The 7,783-nt window shown below is 40.5% G+C and overlaps 1 non-coding gene across 1 annotated transcript; it reads left to right on the top strand.

The window, feature by feature from the left end:
- The first annotated feature begins 3,356 nt into the window (after window positions 1–3,356).
- trnai-uau lies at window positions 3,357–3,450 on the top strand. The gene is made up of 2 exons: window positions 3,357–3,394; window positions 3,415–3,450. It is a non-coding gene; the product is annotated as a tRNA-Ile (tRNA).
- The last annotated feature ends 4,333 nt before the right edge of the window (window positions 3,451–7,783 follow it).

Here is a 7,783-nt window from a genome sequence, read left to right as displayed (position 1 = left end):
CGGTTTGTATAAAGTTATTTTGGGAGGGGGGGCTGGGGTGGGGGCATGGGGGATTAAGGTGGGATGGGAATGGGATTGGATGGGAAGGGTGGGGGGGTGGGTGGGTTTTCATTTGTGGGGGACTGAGGGTCTTGTAACAATGGAGGCAACTGTCCGATGCTGACATACAAAAAAAAAAGAAAAAAAAAGAAAAGAAAATGCACTATACTGTGAGTGAAGCAGCAGCCTCTTGAGAAACGGCTTGCTTTAAATTGTGTTTTACCTGCAGTTTTTCACGCTCATCTCAAAGTCTAAATCAAAAAGCTGGAGCCAGCGATGACGAATGACAAGCTGCAGACATTATTTAACAAACCCTCTGTAACTCTACCCAGAAAGCGGATTCACGGCGAATCTGCAGGTTCGGAAACATAACAAGGCAAAGAAATAGAGCATAGAGCTAAGCCTCCCTCATGAACCAGTGTATAATATATTGTATATCTCATTACAGCACTGTAAATCTACTCATCCTATTTCTATGGGCGACTGTACCTACCTAGCCCTAACTTGGGTACTAAAGCACTTCCTTTGCAGCAGAAAAGGGCATGGATCTGTCATATTTTACTCAAGTCTGTGATGAACCAGCTATATTTTGAGGCCAAACATGAGAGCAACTTTGCCAGCAGCTGTTTGCTATTTGCTAGCAACATCTATTTTCTTCATTGCATTTGTTCTTTCAAGCTCCTGGTCAAGTCTTTCCAGTTTTCAGACCACTCCCTCCCTCTCTCTTTCTCTCTCTCTCCCTGCTGCATGACAGTATTGCCAAGGGGGCCTCAAAACATTGCCGGTTAACCCATCCAGGCTTCAGGTGTGTTTATTAATGAGTTTTAAAACTGGCATCGCCGCCGCATGTCTTTGAGGTGAGAGCCTCCTCTGACCAATGGGTCACGTGATTTCTTCTCTTTCATTCAGAATGTTTATGTTAGTGTTTCCTGTATGTATTGTGTTGAATTATGAATATGCTGAAAATAATAATAATAATAATGATAATAAAAAAAACCCAACAACAACACAGTGCCAGATTATGCTGTCCAGTCTCAGTGAGTCATTTCCGGGTATTATATACTGACAGCCTGTCCTTTCTCCCAGCCTCCTACTTCATCTTTGTGTCTCTGTCTCTCGTTGTGTTGCTCTTGAGGGGGAGTGTGATATATGGGACCTGATACACACTGTGGCCTGTGCGAGGTTGTCGTAAAATACCCCCACAAAATATGGCAATTTGACACAGTGATGAGGAATAGGGAGCGCTCTCAGATTATAAATCTTGCTCTCGGAAGCTTGCAGCCTGCCTCGAGGTACTTCGCTGTGTGTGTTTATGTGTTGACACAGCCTCCTTCGTTGTGTTAAGAGAGGTTTTTCATTTGCCACTTTGCCCTCTCGTTGCAGCACGCAGCTTTAAAACGTGACCGTGGTCGACTGCTGCAGCTGCTGGGTGTCTCCACCATATTTCTTATACAGTCTGTGGCACCCAGGGGTGAAAATGAGAAACAATGTTTAGATTGAACCTGACATGCTGTAACTGGATTTGTCTTTAAGCTATATGCATGTGGGGCTTCAGTGGATAAGAAGAAAACTGCTGTGTCGACACAGTAGTGGCCAAAAGTATGTGGACAGCTGAATGTGTATTATAGATTTTCCACAAGATTTTGGAACCTGGCTGCAGAGATTTGTTCCCTGTCAGCCACAAGAGCATTACTGAGGCTGAACTCTGATGTTGGGCCCGGCTCACAGTCCACACAGTCCATGGTCCAGTTCATCCCAAAGGAGCTGGATGGGCTTGATGTCAGGACTCTGTGCAGTCCAGTTATTCCACACCAAACTCAGAAAAGCATTTCTGATAACACTTTACTATTTAGCATTTATAAGCAATATATTTAACACACTACAAAGTAATTGTAAGCAGCTATTAGGGCACGTAAATTTTTATGAATGTACTGAAGTTGTCAAAAATGATATCATTTCCTATGAAGACATGTTTTATGTTGTTACTATATTATGATTTGTTATCTGCTTATCCAGCAGCTTCCACTTATGTTTGCTCACAGGTGGAATTATTAACAAATACATTAATAAACACTTGGCTCTGTTTACAGTTATATTATAGTCTGTTATAAACCACTTGTTACATGTTTATATACTGATTATAAATGCAAGATAAGGGGGGGCTTAAAGTCAAGTGTCACCGCTTCCCTTAACTGGAGCTATGAGTCCTAAGCAACACGCTGAAAAATATCCCAAATCGCAGGAGTGTCCACATACTTTTGGCCAGGTAGTGTATATTGAGTTAATCAGTAGCACAGTCAGCACCTGTAAAAATCTGCTGCCTTCACCTGCTGTCTGAAATATTGAATTTAAGAAAGGACTAGCTTCAAGCAATATGTCACAGTAACACCAAGTGAGTCTGATGATTTATCAGACTATGAAAGTCTTATAATCAAAGTGATATTTTTTTTACATATTAACATGAGTATGGGTTTATTAGCACTGTTTTGAATTGCATTACTAATTTCACTTTCTAATGAACCTAAACTTGCCATCTACCTACTACATCTGTCCAGTGATGGAAATGTAGCCTTCATACATACATTTACTCAAGTCCTCAAGTAACTTGTAGCCTATGTGCTCTGCTGCTTCAAATCAAGTGGAAAAGAAGCCCATCGAGGCCCCCAATCCCAAAAGTATCCAGTTGTCATACAGTAGCTAGAAGAGCTGGGGCAGTGGTGGTGCATTGTACAGTGACTTTATGGGAAGGTTTTTAGTTGTCATTGCAAAATGTGCCAGTATTAGTGGCCATTGGGGCACTTTTTCCAAACCTTTTTGGGGGGACCCTGAACATCACCTTTATTCTGAGGCAATCTATATATTAATATTCTCCAGCTATTTCCTTTTTACTTCATTTTTTTTCACTTTTGTCTTGATTTGATGCATCATATTTTGATTTTCTCTTTATTTTGTCATGTGTAAAATACTTTGCATTTATCATCATATCATATCATTAGCCTATCAGAGTCACCACCACAAAAGTCACATTGTTTATTTGTTTGTTGTTCTTTTTTAAAAACAGGAACAGTAAAACACACAAAAGGCTTAAATACTGCTGTGTCGGAGCTGTGTGAGAAGTACTTGAACGCAGCATGTGAGTCGGCCCGTGTGTAAGCTGTTGACTGCCGGACTCTCTGCGACCATAAGTTCTCATCCAGTCTCCATTATTTATTTCGCTGCACTGACTGAAAACACAACACGACGTAATTATAACATATTGATTGTAAACGAGAGCTTTCGTCTGTCTTAAACCGATTTCTTGACCGAGCATTGCCGAAGCTCCAGTGGCGCAATCGGTTAGCGCGCGGTACTTATATGACAGTATTCAGCAAAGCAATGCCGAGGTTGTGAGTTCGAGCCTCACCTGGAGCAGAGTTTTTAGATTAACACTCACCTGGTGACAGGCAGGTAAATCCTCATGAGCCGAATGTGAGGGGATCACATGTGCTGAACACCGACGACGTCACACAGTAATCCCCTCTATAGCACTTGTGGTATATTCAGGAGCCACTCTAAAAATACACTTAAATGTCCTGGCTTCTTGCTTCTTGTCATCAGCTGTTTGTCATCTATAGACTAAAGGTTGGTACATCAGTCAATGCAAAACATAACTGGCACATTACATAATTAAATCGTGACTGTGTCAATATAATGCAAGAGGCAGGTTTTAGGACTCTTTAGGATTTTAGGGAATAAAATAGCCTATATTCAGGAAAACACAAGGTGTGATATATATATATTCATATTCTTGTGACTTTTCTGGAGTAGAAAAAGACATCTTTCATAGGGTTAGGGTTAGTTAGTGGATTAATTAGTTAGGGTTAATTATTATTGGTCTATTTTGTTTTTTATTCTAACTATTGCAAACTGTAGATTAACTGTAGAACTGTATAGATTTTTTCATGAATGGTGCAAACTTTCAGTTCATTATTATTATATAGCTAAAAGTAACATAATAAAAATAATACAGGTAAAACAAGACATAAAGCTTTTTTCTAAATACTTAATTGGTAACATTCTTCCTGGTCAATCATATTGTTTGTTTTTTTTGTTGTTTTTTAAAAAATCTTTTTCACATGAATACTCTAGATATTTAACTTCTGTTTGTTTCAGGAGCTTTGATTTCAAGAACTTTACTTTTTGGTGAAGGGATAAAATGTAGCTGCAGTTTCTACTCTGTTGGTTAAAATCCTTCATTCATAAGTTTTGTGTCATCACAGCCCATTTTATCTGCTTCATAACTATAAGTATACTGTCTTGGATTATTGATATAAACTGCAGTAAAGCAAAATATTTTTATTTTATACAAATTATGTCTATTGAAGACAGAGTTGCTCCTGCTAACTTTAATTCACCTGCCTCTTTGCTCTGTTGTTCAGCAGCACCACCTGTTGGTCACTCTGTGGAACTACCACTCTATTGTAAAACCACTTTTCTGCCACTAGAGGGCGATGTGACTGCACCAAACAGATACATTGAACTTCCTCCAGAAAACAGGTGATTGCTGCAGGGCAGTTTGTTACTAGTCCACCTCAGGTCATACTTGTAATCATTTATAATCATTTATATTCATTTATGTATTTTATGAGTTTATAAGAGTGGCTATTCAGAAACACTTTAATTTGGCATACACACATCTTTAAACAGCATGTACATTATTCAGTTTCTTCAATGTAGTTCATCATCTGTCTTACTCAGAAGCCTAAACATCATTTTATCTTCTTTCAGACGTGATCTATTTCAACGTTTGCAACTGTTACATGCTGGATATATCTGTATCCTTGTATGTGTGTGTGCTTTGTGTCAATGTTTGTCTGCAGGTCTGTCACTCTAAGCCCCGTAAAGCTGGGAATGAACAAGCAGAAGATTGCAGTAATGATGTGACCCAGATGTCCCGGGTGCAGATCTCCAGGCTGAAAATGAGAGTGCAGATCAGGGCCTTGTACCGCCTGTCACCCCACCCCCCCCCCCCACGCCCCACCACCATCCACCCCTCCTTCCCTCCCACCATCCGGCCTGGTACACAATCACAGAGTATTTACCAGCAGGGAATATGTGTGCTTGTATGCGGTGTATGTGTGTATGTCATTTAAGAGGGAATCTTGTGTTGAATGTGTGTGTGTGTGTGTGTGTGTGTGTTTGTTTAAGCTCATCCAGATCCATGTAAACACGAAGGATCAGATTTTGTGTGCCACTTGTTCTTGGTGCTCCGGATTAGACGTAACAGTTTTTTAATTTACTCTCCTCAGCTGCCTCCATAAGACGCTAAAGCCATAGCATCGTATCACAAGAGACCCCCCCCCCCACACACACACACAAAGACACACACACACACACACACCCTCACCCTCACCCCCTCCCCCACCTCCACCCTCCTCACCCCGTCCCCTGAGGTGACCAGGTGGCTGAACAATCACACACAACACCCTGACAGTAGGCTCAGTGGGCCACTTTCCTCAATGAGAAGCTCGGCAAGCATCTGTACGTGTGGAAATGTGTGTGTGTGTGCGCGTTTGTGTGTGTGTGAGACGGATTGAGGGGAGAGGGGTCAAAAGACAGAGAGTTTAATATTTGGGATAAGCTGTGATTGAACATCCTGAGATCAGAGCAGAACGATCAAATTCTGCTAGTGATAATCCCTCATCTTGGAAAATTAAATACCACTCTGCTGCCTCTCTTCTGCTCACTCACACTCTCTATCCTTCTGTAACACACACACACACACACACACACACACACACACACACACACACACACACACACACAGAAAGAGTATTTAAACAGGGTCTTAGTCTGACCTGTGTCTCATAACGCTGGTTGGTTCCTTAGGGAGCTGTTCTGATATCTGATGAGTTTTTCATTAATAAGACACAAGTCTAATCCTGAGGGAGAAACACAAAATGACAACGGATAAGCCCCGCTTTCCCCATCCTGCCATCACACACACTGATTCACTGATACACTATCTAACTAAACATCTTTATACATGCACTTAAACTCTGTGCTTTAATCTCCCCTACCCCAGTTCTATTCACTCCAGCCTACATTTTATTTCTTTGCATGTCTTTGTTATTCAGATCTTTATTTAGAATTTGTTGGTGCAAGAATTGCTCCAGGCTTCTCAAAAACCAATCGATGTAAAAGTCCTTATATTCCATTTTCATGAGTATAATCTTTTTACAACATTTTTTGTTTAAACAAGCCCATACACTGCACAGTAAAAGCACCGGTATACTTCATCAGCACTGCTTCAGAAACCCACCTCTTTCCAACATTAACACCCATTGCGCTTCACTTCACTTCAGGTGAGAAAGGAGCTTCACTCTCAGGAGTCTTCCTGGAGATTGTGTTGTGTTGTATGCCTATGTACAAAACATTTATGTGAAGAAATGCAATGAGAGGAAAAGGGTCAAAGGTCTGTTTTATTTTTCACATGATTTCCCAAAGAGAGACTTTGAATATGTCTTGGGTCTAACTATTCATCAGACTGCCGATAGAAACTGCACAAAGCTGTCTACTTCTTGACTATCTCAGGTAAGACTCATTCGTCTTGAATTCTGGGTAAATTATAACTTTTTTCAAACTATACATGGTTGACAAAGTAACCGCATCAAGCAGTTTGGGGCCATTCATGGCTGTTGTGTCACAATTTTTATGTTACTGTGCCCAGTGAGAGTCATATCTCTCGCTGTGAGACCAGGCAGAACTCATGTAAAACACGTTATTCATTACCCATGTCACATGGGGAACCATCTGACCTACTGCATTTTCATGAAAAACTTCCTCATTGTTTCCTATTTTTCCTTAAAACCCAAAACTTGTATCAGGCCAAGGAAAAAATAAAAGACACCTCCTTGTATTGCATTTATTTATTTAATGACTCTGGTCTGACCGCAACAAGAAGTTTGCACAGCTTCTTGCAGGTTCAGTCCTGGCTAGATTAACCTGCTGGATTGCCCAAATGAGTAGTTGGCCTCCTGTTAAACTCTAGCTCCTCCCACTTTCTATTCAATATGTGCAGTTTTCATATACTGAAATACTACCTGTTGGCACTTGTGCAGCCCTGAGGGAAGTTCCTAACTGATCCTAGATGGTAACTTGACTTTGGGCACAGTATTAGTTAGTGTTGATTGCAGGTATGTGTTGTAGGCTGGATTAAGCTTGAAGTTTCCTTTTGCTCTATTAGTTTTCCACTTGACTAGATTCTGTAGAGAAATTGGAGTGACTCAGGAAACGAGATCCAACAGTTGAGGAATAAACATCTGAATCCCTCAGTGGTTTCTATAGAAGAGCATGGGAGTAATAATTATAAATGCCACCCCCTGTGACTTTACTATAGGTACAATCAGTGGAAAGATAACGCTGTCATTTGTTTTGACGTATGCAGAACAATATGTGTTCTGCAATAACACAGTGGCCAATGTTCAAATGTCAGTTTGTCCCAGACAAGATGCAGCCGTATGCTGAGGACCAGATAAGGAGTAAAAAACATTATACAATATATAAAGAAGATGTTTTTGTACAGTACAAACAAGACTACATGTGATTTTATTACGTGTTTTGTCATTCACCCAGAGCAAGGTGGCGGTAAGAGCATATTTTAAGGAACAAGTGTAAGCTGACAACGTTTTTAGTTTTGACTGATGAAAAAACTATAGGATATTGATTAGGTTAATCAATGACTATGTGCTGGGCCTCAACAATA

This window comes from Seriola dumerili, unplaced genomic scaffold, assembly GCF_002260705.1.
Source record: "Seriola dumerili isolate Sdu_G_001 unplaced genomic scaffold, Sdu_1.0 BDQW01000068.1, whole genome shotgun sequence".
NCBI lineage: Eukaryota > Metazoa > Chordata > Actinopteri > Carangiformes > Carangidae > Seriola > Seriola dumerili.
Note: the sequence above shows the minus strand (reverse complement) of the source record. Positions and strands in the feature narration are given on the sequence as shown.